Source organism: Macaca mulatta, chromosome 19 (genome assembly GCF_049350105.2).
Source record: "Macaca mulatta isolate MMU2019108-1 chromosome 19, T2T-MMU8v2.0, whole genome shotgun sequence".
Lineage (NCBI taxonomy): Eukaryota > Metazoa > Chordata > Mammalia > Primates > Cercopithecidae > Macaca > Macaca mulatta.
The window spans coordinates 11,251,872-11,263,502 of NC_133424.1; positions in this window are offsets into that span (position 1 = coordinate 11,251,872).

An 11,631-nucleotide genomic window follows, 5' to 3' on the forward strand; every position below is an offset into this window, starting at 1 on the left:
CGCCCTCCCAGAATGTTGGGATTACAGGTGTGAGCTATCATGCCTGCCAAACAGCATACATCCTTTTTATTGCTTTAATAAAAATGTAATTTTATTTCCCTTTGAAGGATACAATTGAGAAGTATAATTACTATGATGTATAATTTCTCCACCTGGGGGTAATTGCTTTTTTTTTTCTTTACTTGACTTTTTTTTTTTTTTTTTTTTTTTTAGCCAGAGTCTCACTGTTGCCCAGGCTGAAGTGCAGTGACGCAATCTCGCCTCACTGCAACCTTTTCCTCCTGGGCTCAAGCGATCCTCCTGCCTCAGCCTCCCGAGTAGCTGGGACTTCAGGTGCCTGCCACCAGGCCAGACCCATTTTCTTTTCTTTTTTTTTTTGAGACAGATTCTTGCTCTGTCACCCGGGCTGGGTGCAGTGACACAATCTAGGTTCACTGCAACCCCCGCCTCCTGGGTTCAAGCCATTCTCCTACTTCAGCCTCCCCAGTGCTGGGATTACAGGTGTGTAACACCACGCCCAGCTAATTTTTGTATTTTCAGTAGAGACGGGGTTTCACCATATTGGTCAGGCTGGTCTCGAACTCCTGACCTCGTGATCCACCCACCTTCCCCTCCCAAAGTGCTGGGATTACAGATGTGAGCCACCACACCGGGCCCTAATTTTGTATTTTTAGTAGAGAACAGGTTTCACCCTGTTGGCCAGGCTGGTCTTGAACTCCAGACTTCAACTGATCTGCCTTCCTTGGCCTCCCAAAGTGCTGGGATTACAGGCATGAGCCACTGCACCCAGCCTCCAGTGTCTGGGAATGTGCCGTTTGTCCTACCAGGGATACATTTCCTTCCTCTCTTTTTGGCTAACTCCTACTCATCCATTAGATTCCATGATAGACATTTCCAGCATAGACAACAATCCATTGAATGAAAAACTGCCATTTGCAGATAGCTGGCTCTCCTGACTAATTCTGACCATTGAAGTAGGAGTGAGGTGACATACCGTATTCTGTATGTCAGTCAGTTCTGAACAGAGGCATCCAAAAACTTATGCATGGCTCTCCTGTCTGCCTCTTGCTCCTCTGTGGTAACCGAAGCAGAGAGTTTCAGATAGTGCATCCACAAGATGATGGGAGACTTGTCATCCTGGGCTCCTGAATGACTGTGTGGAGCTAAGCCCCTGCCAGCCCATATATGATGCATAGCCTGAGGAAGAAATCAACTTTGATTGTGTTAAACCATTGAGCTTTGGGCTTGTTACTGCAGCAAATCTTGACCTATTCTGACTAATACAGAACCCAACTTAAATGTGGCTTCCTCAGAGAAGTCCTCCTGGATCACAGCCCCCAGATTCAGTTTCTTCCCCCTTTTGTAAGCTTGTATGTTCCTACTTGATCATTACTGCAAACATAACTGTGTAATTATTTGTGTAATGAGTTCATCATCTCTGTGCTCCACCCCATGTCCAAAACCCCAAGGGGAGACAACAGTGTGGATTTTCCACTGCTGCAGCCCGGACTCAAAATAGTGTCTGGTGCATAGTAGGTACCCTGGATACATTTGTTGAATGAAAGAGTTTTGTGGCAGGGCGCGGTGGCTCATTCCTGTAATCCCAGAACTTTGGGAGGCCGAGGCAGGCCGATCACGAGGTCAGGAGTTCAAGACCAGCCTGGCCAATATGGTGAAACCCTGTCTCTACTAAAAATACAAAAGTTAGCTGGGCATGGTGGCACGCGCCTGTAGTCCCAGCTACTCAGGAGGCTGAGGCAGGATAATCACTTGAACCTGGGAGGTTGAGGTTGCAGTGAGCCGAGATCGTGCCACTGTACTCCAGCCTGGGCAACAGAGTGAGACTCTGTCTCAAAAAAAAAAAAAAAAAGAGAGAGAGAGAGTTTTGCATCCTTTCAGCCAAAGGCAGCAAGGCCAGGCACAGTGGCTCATGACTGTAATCCCAGCACTTTGGGAGGCTGAGGCGGGCCGATCATCTGAGGTGAGGAGTTCAAGACCAGCCTGGCCAACATGGCAAAACCTCGTCTCTACTAATAGTACAAAAATTAGCCTGGGCATGGTGGTGCAAGCCTGTAATCCCAGCTACTCAGGAGGCTGAGGCAGGGGAATCACTTGAATCCTGGAGGTGGAGGTTGCAGTGAGCTGAGATTGCACCACTGTACTCCTGCCTAGGCAACAAAATGAGACTCCATCTCAAAAAAAAAAAAAAAAAGGCAGTAATTAGCAGGACTCATTTCTAGAACATCATTCATATAACCCACAGGGTAATGGATGCGTGAGAGGCGGGACCGGATGACCCCAGAAACGGGGGAAGTTTGACATGGAACATGATCTATCGTGAGAAAGTGCCTATCCACGTAGTTTTCGTTTTCTTAAAGACTGTAATTTGTTCCAACAACTGCTCTGCCTGGGAGGGATTTCCAGGCATGATTTATTTCACTAAGAGGCATGGGAACCGGGTGGAGATGCACGGAAACATTTTTTGAATTGTTGAAAGGCCCAGGATAAAATTCATGCACAGACATCACAATGCGGTCAGTAGAAGGAAATGTTACCTTACTGGGTTCTACTCAAGGGCAGTTTTGAGTCAGTGCCCTAATGCCACCATACGATTTGTTTTCTCAACTCTGTTAAGGAATACCTGACATGTAATAAGCTGCACATACTTAAAATATTCCATAGCGGAACATGGGAGCGCATGCCTGTAATCCTCGCTGCTCGGGAGGCTGAGGAGGGAGGATCACTTGAGCCCAGGAGTTTGAAGCTGCAATGAGCTGTGGTGGCACCATTGCACTCCAGCCTGGGTGACAGAGCGAGACTCCATCTCAAAAAAAAAAAAATAAAATAAATAATAATAATAATAATAAATAAATAAAAATAAAAAATAAAATAAATAGTCTGGGCATGGTGGTGCCTGACTGTAATCCCAGCTATTGGGGGAGGCTGAGGCAGGAGAATTGGGAGAATCATTTGAACCAGGAGACAGAGGTTGCAGTGAGCCGAGATCGCAGCACTGCACTCCAGCCTGGGTGGCAGAGCGAGACTCCATCTCAAAATAAATAAATAAAATAAAATAGTCTAGTCCCTACACATCTTCTCCAACACTTGTTAAGATTGGTGTTTCTGGCCGGGCGCGGTGGCTCAAGCCTGTAATCCCAGCACTTTGGGAGGCCGAGATGGGCGGATCACGAGGTCAGGAGATCGAGACCATCCTGGCTAACCCGGTGAAACCCCGTCTCTACTAAAAATACAAGAAAATTAGCCGGGTGAGGTGGCGGGCGCCTGTAGTCCCAGCTACTTGGGAGGCTGAGGCAGGAGAATGGCGTGAAACCGGCGGGGCGGAGCTTGCAGTGAGCCGAGATCACACCACTGCACTCCAGCCTGGGGCACAGCAAGACTCCGTCTCAAAAAAAAAAAAAAAAAGATTGGTGTTTCTCATTTTAAAGGTTCTAGAGGATTTTGGGGGGTATCTGATTTCCATGTTATTTTGAATTTCCCTGATGGCTAATGATGTTCAGATTTTCCCCCCCCCCCACAGAACCTTCAAGTCCAACTTTTTTTTCTTTTTGTAGAGACAGAGTTTTACTATGCTGTGCAGGCTGGTGTTCAACTCCTGGCCTCAAGCAATCCTCCCACCTCGGCCTCCCAAAGTGCTGGGATTACAGGTGTGAGCCACCAGGCCCAGTTTTTTTTTGTTGTTGTTGTTCTTAACAGAGACCAGGTCTCACTCTGTCACCCAGGCTGGAGTTAGTGGCATGATCTCAGCTCGTCACAACCTCCGGCTCCTGGGCTGAAGTGATCTTCCCACCTCAGCCTCACAAATAGCTAAGACCAGAGACATGTGCCACCAAGCCCGCCTATTTTTTTTTATTATTTTATTTTATTTGTTTGTTTTTTTGAGAGGGAGTCTCCCTCTGTCACCCAGGCTGGAGTGCAGTGGCACGATCTCGGCTCACTGCAAGCTCCGCCTCCCGGGTTCATGCCATTCCCCTGCCTCAGCCTCCCAAGTAGCTGGGACTACAGGCACCCGCCACCGCGCCCGGCTAATTTTTCGTATTTTTAGTAGAGACGGGGTTTCACTGTGTTGGCCAGGATGGTCTCGATCTCCTGACCTTGTGTGATCCACCCGCCTCGGCCTCCCAAAGTGCTGGGATTACAGGCGTGAGCCACTGCGCCTGGCCTATTTTTTTAATTTTTATTTTGTAGAGACAGGGTCTCCCCATGTTGCCCAGGTTGGTCTTAGACTTGAAATCCTGGGCTCAAGCAATCCTCCTGCCTCAGCATCCCAAGTGCTGGGATTATAGTCATGAGCCACCGTGCCTGGCCATAATGGATATTCTTTTTTTTTTTTTGAGACAGGGTCTCTCTCTCTCTGGTACCCAGGCTGGAGTGCAGTGGCGCACTCACAGCTCACTGCAGCCTCCACCTCCTGGGCTCAATCCTCTCATCTCAGCCTCCGGAGTAGCTAGGACTACAGATGAGTGTTACCCTGCCAGCTTTTTTTTTTTTTTTTTTTTAATAGAGACCACGGTCTCACTATATTGCCCAGGCTGGTCTCAATCTCCTTGGCTCAAGTGATCCTCCTGCCCTAGCCTTCCAAAGTCCTGGGATTACAAGTGTGAGCCACTGCACCCGGCTAAGAGTTTTGTTCTTACGGCCGACTTAGAGACTCACAAGTAATGACATAGCTGATTAGGAATGACGGTATGTGTGATCAGGTGGACCTGAGAACACACACAGGGTGACTTGCCCAAGCTAGAGGTCAGGACAAGCCTCTGAGCTGTGGGTGGGCAAGCTGAGGCCTGCTGGAGAAGAGGAAGAAACAGACTCCATTCATTTCCAGGCTTGCAGTAATTAATTAGCACAAACTGGGTGGTTTAAAACAGACATGTGCCGGGCGCGGTGGCTCAAGCCTGTAATCCCAGCACTTTGGGAGGCCGAGGCGGGCGGATCACAAGGTCAGGAGATCGAGACCACAGTGAAACCCCGTCTCTACTAAAAATACAAAAAAATTAGCCGGGCGCGGTGGCGGGCGCCTGTAGTCCTAGCTACTCAGGAGGCTGAGGCAGGAGAATGGCGTGAACCCAGGAGGCGGAGCTTGCAGTGAGCCGAGATCGCGCCACTGCACTCCAGCCTGGGCAACAGCGTGAGACTCCGTCTCAAAAAAAAAAAAAAAAAAAAAAATAAATAAATAAATAAATAAATAAAACAGACATGTATTGTCTCACAGCTCTGGAAGCTAGAAGTCCAAAGTCAAGGTGATGGTAGAGCTATGCCCTGTCTGAAGGCTCTGGAGGGGAATTCATACTTGGGTCCTTCCTAGCTTCCCGTGGTTTTTTTGTTTGTTTGTTTGTTTTTGAGATGGAGTTTTGCTCTTGTTGCCCAAGGTGGAGTGCAATGGCACAATCTTGGCTCACTGCAACCTCCACCTCCCGGATTCAAGCGATTCTCCTGCCTCAGCCTCCCTAGTACAGGCGCCTGCCACCATGAACAGCTAATTTTTGTATTTTTAGTAGAGACAGGGTTTTGCCATGTTGGCCAGGCTGGTCTCGAATTCCTGGCCTCAAGCGATCCGCCCACCTCAGCCTGCCAAAGTACTGGGATTACAGGTGTGAGCCACCGTGCCCCACCTATTTGACAAATTTTTTTTTTTTTTTTTTTTTTGAGACAGAGTCTCGCTCTGTCGCCCAGGCTGGAGGGCAGTGTCCGGATCTCAGCTCACTGCAAGCTCCGCCTCCCGGGTTTACGCCATTCTCCTGCCTCAGCCTCCCGAGTAGCTGGGACTACAGGCGCCCGCCACCTCGCCCGGCTAGTTTTTTTTTTTGTATTTTTTAGTAGAGACGGGGTTTCACTGTGTTAGCCAGGATGGTCTTGATCTCCTGATCTCGTGATCCGCCTGTCTCGGCCTCCCAAAGTGCTGGGATTACAGGCTTGAGCCACCGCGCCCGGCTGACAAATTTTTTTTTAATTAGTCAGGCATGGGGGTGTGCTCCTATAGTCCCAGCTACTCGGGAGGCTGAGGCAGGAGGATAGCTTGATTCTTGTAGTTGGAGGCTGTAGTGAGCTAGGATTACACCACTGCACTCCTGGGCCACAGAGCGAGATCAGGTCTCTAAAAATTAATCAGTTAGGCCGGGTGCGGTGGCTCAAGCCTGTAATCCCAGCACTTTGGGAGGCCGAGGCGGGCGGATCACGAGGTCAGGAGATCGAGACCATCCTGGCTAACACGGTGAAACCCCGTCTCTACTAAAAAAAAATACAAAAAACGGCCGGGCACGGTGGCTCACGCCTGTAATCCCAGCACTTTGGGAGGCCGAGGCGGGCGGATCACAAGGTCAGGAGATCGAGACGACGGTGAAACCCCGTCTCTACTAAAAATTACAAAAAATTAGCCGGGCGCGGTTGTGGGCGCCTGTAGTCCCAGCTACTCGGGAGGCTGAGACAGGAGAATGGCGTGAACCCGGGAGGCGGAGCTTGCAGTGAGCCGAGATCGCGCCACTGCACTCCAGCCTGGGCGACAGAGCGAGACTCCGTCTCAAAAAAAAAAAAAAAAAAAAAATACAAAAAACTAGCCGGGCGAGGTGGCGGGCGCCTGTAGTCCCAGCTACTCGGGAGGCTGAGGCAGGAGAATGGCATGAACTCGGGAGGCGGAGCTTGCAGTGAGCCAAGATCCGGCCACTGCACTCCAGCCTGGGCGGCAGAGCGAGACTCCGTCTCAAAAAAAAAAAAAAAAATTAATCAGTTAATCTGCAAAGACCCTATTTCCAAATAAGGGCACATCCACAGACACCTGGGCTTAAGACTTCCACATGAATATTTGGAGAACAGAGAATTCAACCCACAATCCAGGCTGACCTGTGACAGTGACAGTTATTTGGTATCCAAAGTGTGGCTACAAGTTTGATCTTGGAAAGCCTGGGACAGCCCAGCCAGGGGGTTCCTGAGGTGCAGGTGCCTGGTGACTGGCTTGTTTAAAGGCACAAACCTTGCGGGAGCAGGAGGAGGAAGACAGAAGAGGAAGGGAAGAAATTGTTGAGAGACCTGGGTCAGTCTCACCAGACTGAGCGCAGAAGCCGAAGACCCCTGGCCCCTACACTGGGCTCAAAGTGGTCAACTCCACGACCAGGGGTGGTGGCTCACACCTGTAATCCCAGCACTGGCCGGGCGCGGTGGCTCAGGCCTGTAATCCCAGCCCTTTGGGAGGCCGAGATGGGCGGATCACGAGGTCAGGAGATCGAGACCATCCTGGCTAACATGGTGAAACCCCGTCTCTACTAAAAAAATACAAAAAACTAGCCGGGCGAGGTGGCGGGCGCCTGTAGTCCCAGCTACTCGGGAGGCTGAGGCAGGAGAATGGCGTAAACCTGGGAGGCGGAGTTTGCAGTGAGTTGAGATCCGGCCACTGCACTCCAGCCTGGGCGACAGAGCCAGACTCAGTCTCAAAAAAAAAAAAAAAAAAAAAAAATCCCAGCACTTTAGGAGGCTGACGCAAGTGGATCACATGAAGTTAGGAATTTGAGACCAGCCTGGCCAACGTGGTGAAACACTATCTCTACTAAAAATACAAAAATTAGCCAGGCATGGTGGCAGGCGCCTGTAATCCCAACTACTCGGGAGGCTGAGGCAGGAGAATCACTTGAACCCAGGAGGCGGGCTTGCAATGAGCCAAGATTACGCCACTGCAATCCAGCCTGGGCAACAAGACCGAAACTCAAACTCAAAAAAAAAAAGTGCGGCCGGGCGCGGTGGCTCAAGCCTGTAATCCCAGCACTTTGGGAGGCCGAGACGGGCGGATCACGAGGTCAGGAGATCGAGGCCATCCCGGCTAACCCGGTGAAACCCCGTCTCTACTAAAAAACACAAAAAACTAGCCGGGCGAGGTGGCAGGCACCTGTAGTCCCAGCTACTCAGGAGGCTGAGGCAGGAGAATGGCCTAAACCCGGGAGGCGGAGCTTGCAGTGAGCTGAGATCCGGCCACTGCACTCCAGGCTGGGCGACAGAGCGAGACTCCGTCTCAAAAAAATAAATAAAATAAAATAAAATAAAATAAAAATACAAAAAATAGCAAGGAATGGTGGTGCACGCCTGTAGTTCCAGCTATTTTAGAGGCTGAGGTGGGAGGATCACTTGAGGTCAGGAGGTCAAGGCTGCAGTGAGCTGTGACCACACCACTGCACTCCAGTCTGGGTGACAGAGCGAGACCGTGTCTCAATAAAATAAAAATAAAAATAAAATAAAATAAAATAAAATAAAAATACTACATTTTTAAAGTGGTTGGCCGGGCGCGGTGGCTCAAGCCTGTAATCCCAGCACTTTGGGAGGCTGAGACGGGCGGATCACAAGGTCAGGAGATCGAGACCATCCTGGCTAACCCGGTGAAACCCCATCTCTACTAAAAAATACAAAAAATTAGCCAGGCGAGGTGGCAGGCGCCTGTAGTCCCAGCTACTCGGGAGGCTGAGGCAGGAGAATGGCGTAAACCTGGGAGGCGGAGCTTGCAGTGAGCTGAGATCCGGCCACTGCACTCCAGCCTGGGCGACAGAGGGAGACTGCGTCTCAAAAAAAAGAAAAAAACAAAACACATTAACCTAGCATGACAGCACGTGCCTGTAGTGCTAGCTACTCAGGAGGCTGAAGAGAGAGGATCCTGGAGCCCAAGAGGTTGAGGCTGAAGTAAGCCATGATCACCCCACTGCACTCCAGCCTGGGTGACAGAGACCTTGTCTCTGTTTCATTACATGTTGAGATGATAACGTTTTGGATGCATTGGGATACATGAAAAGAATTATTAAAATTGATATCACCTGTTTTTTTTTTTTTTTTTTTTTTTTTTGAGACGGAGTCTGGCTCCGTCGCCCAGGCTGGAGTGCAGTGGCTGGATCTCAGCTCACTGCAAGCTCCGCCTCCCGGGTTTGCGCCATTCTCCTGCCTCAGCCTCCCGAGTAGCTGGGACTACAGGCGCCCGCCACCTCGCCCGGCTATTTTTTTGTATTTTTTAGTAGAAACGGGGTTTCACTGTGTTAGCCAGGATGGTCTCGATCTCCTGACCTCGTGATCCGCCCGTCTCGGCCTCCCAAAGTGCTGGGATTACAGGCTTGAGCCACCGCGCCCGGCCTTGGTTTTTTTTTTTAAAGAAGGAGTCTCAATCCCGTTGCCCAGGCTGGATTGCAGTGGAGGAATCTCAGCTCATTGCAACCTCCACCTCCCGGGCTCAAGCAATTCTACTGCCTTAGCCCCCCGAAAAGCTGATACTACAGGTAGCCACTACAACTGGCTAATTTATGTATTTTTTAGTAGAGACAGGGTTTCATCACGTTGTCTAGGCTGGTCTCGAATTCCTGACCTCAAGTGATCCCCCCGCCTCGGCCTCCCAAAGTGCTGGGATTACAGGTGTGAGCCACAGCCCCCGGACTCTTCTGAGGTTTTTTTTGGCATGATGGAATTTGTTTATAAAAAAACCTTTCTAAGCTGAGTGCGGTGGTGTGTACCTGGAATCCCAGCTACTCGGGAAGCTGAAGTCGGAGGATTCTTTGAGCTCAGGAGTTGGAGACCAGCCAGGGCAACACAGCAAGACCCTGTCTCAAAAAAAGAAAAAAAAAAAAAAAGAAACAAAAATAACCCAACTAGGTCCTTTTAGCTGTTTGTGGATTTGAGGGGTCAGACGTAGCAGCTAAGAGACCAGGGACTGTGATGATGGATGCTGGACCCAGGAGGGCAGTGGTGGGAATAAGAATAACAAGAACAGTCATAATTTACACTGACGTGGTGAAGACCATGTGCCTGGTACTGTTCTAAGCATTTTGCATAATCATTTCATCCTTCTCCCAAACACTAGAAGGGAGGCAGTATCCCTATCCCATTTGGCAGATAAAGAAACTAAGGCAGTGGCCGGGTGACTCACCCCTGTAATCCTAACACTTTGAGAGGCTGAGGCAGGGGGATCACTTGTGCCCAGGGATTCGAGGCTGCAGGGAGCAATGATTGCACCATCACACTTCAGCCTGGGCAACAGAGTGAGACCCCGTCTCTCAAAGAAAAAGGAACTGAGGCAGAGAGTGGTGAGGTCACTTATCTGAGTCATTTGGCTGCAGAGTCTATACTGAGCGCAGAAGCCAAAGATCCCTGGCCCTACACTGGGCTCAAAGTGGTCAACTCCAGAGGAATGTGGTTGTGTGTGCCCATGGTCCTAGCTACTCAGGAGGCTGAGGCAGGATCACTTGAGCCAGGAGGTCAAGGCTGCCGTGAGTCCTGATTGTACCACTGAACTCCAGCCTGGGTGACAGAGTGAGACTCTGTCTCGAAAATAATACAGCTGGGCACAGTGGTTCATGCCTGTAATCCCAGCACTTTGAGGGGCTGAGGAGGGCAGATTCCCTGAGGTCAGGAGTTTGAGACTAGCCTGGCCAACAAGGCAAAACCTGTCTCTACTAAAAATACACAAAATTAGCTGGGCGTGGTGGCACACGCCTGGAATCCCAGCTACTTGGGAGGCTGAGGCAGAAGAATCACTTGAATCCATGAGGTCGAGGTTGAAGTGGGCCGAGATCGCGCCACTGTACTCCAGCCTGGGCAACAGAGTGAGACTCTGTCTCAAAAAAAAAAAAAAAGGGAATTGGGGTTGGATGCAATCTTGAGGGTGGGGCCCTCGTGATGGAATTAATGCCCTGACAAAAAGAAGAAGATACATGAGACCTTTCTGTCCCTCCACGTACTTGCATCAAAAAAAAGGCATGTGAGGACTGGGCACAGTCATGCCTGTAATACAAGCACTTTGGGAGGCCAAGGTGGGAGGATCCCTTGCACTCAGGAGTTTGAGACCAGCCTGGCCAACATGGCAAAAGGATACAAAAATGAGCAGCGCATGGTGATATGTGGCTGTGGTCCCAGCTACTCAAGAGGCTGAGGTGGGAGGATCTGCTTGAGATCAGGATGTCTTTTCTTTTTTCTTTTTTTTTTTTGACACAGAGTCTCCCTCTGTTGCCCAGGCTGGAGTACAGTGGCACAATCTCAGCTCACTGCAAGCTCCGCCTCCCAGGTTCACACCATTCTCCTGCCTCAGCCTCCTGAGTAGCTGTTACTACAGGTGCCTGCCACCACACCCGGGTAATTTTTTGTATTTTTAGTAGAGATGGAGTTTCACCATGTTAGCCAGATGGTCTTGATCTCCTGACCTTGTGATCCGCCTGCCTTGGCCTCCCAAAGTGCTGGGATTACAGGCGTGAGCTACCGAGCCCGACCGAGACCAGGATGTCAAGGCTGCAGTGAGCCGAGATCATGCCACTGCACTCCAGTACTGGCAACAGATTGAGACTGAGAAAAAATAAAAATAAAAGAAGAAAGAAAGGAAGGCATGCGAGAGGATATAAGAAGAGAAAACCAGCTGGGCGCGGTGGCTCATGCCTGTAATCCTAACGCTTTGGGAGGCCAAGGCAGGCAGATCACTTGAGGTCAGGAGTTTGAGACCAGCCTGAGCAACATGGAGAAACCGCATCTCTACCCAAAATACAAAAAATTATCCAGGTGTGGTGGTGGGCGCTTGTAATCCCAGTTACTCGGGAGGTCGAGGCAGGAGAATTGCTTGAACCTGGGAGGCAGAGGTTTGAACCTGGGAGGCAGAGGTTATGGTGAGCC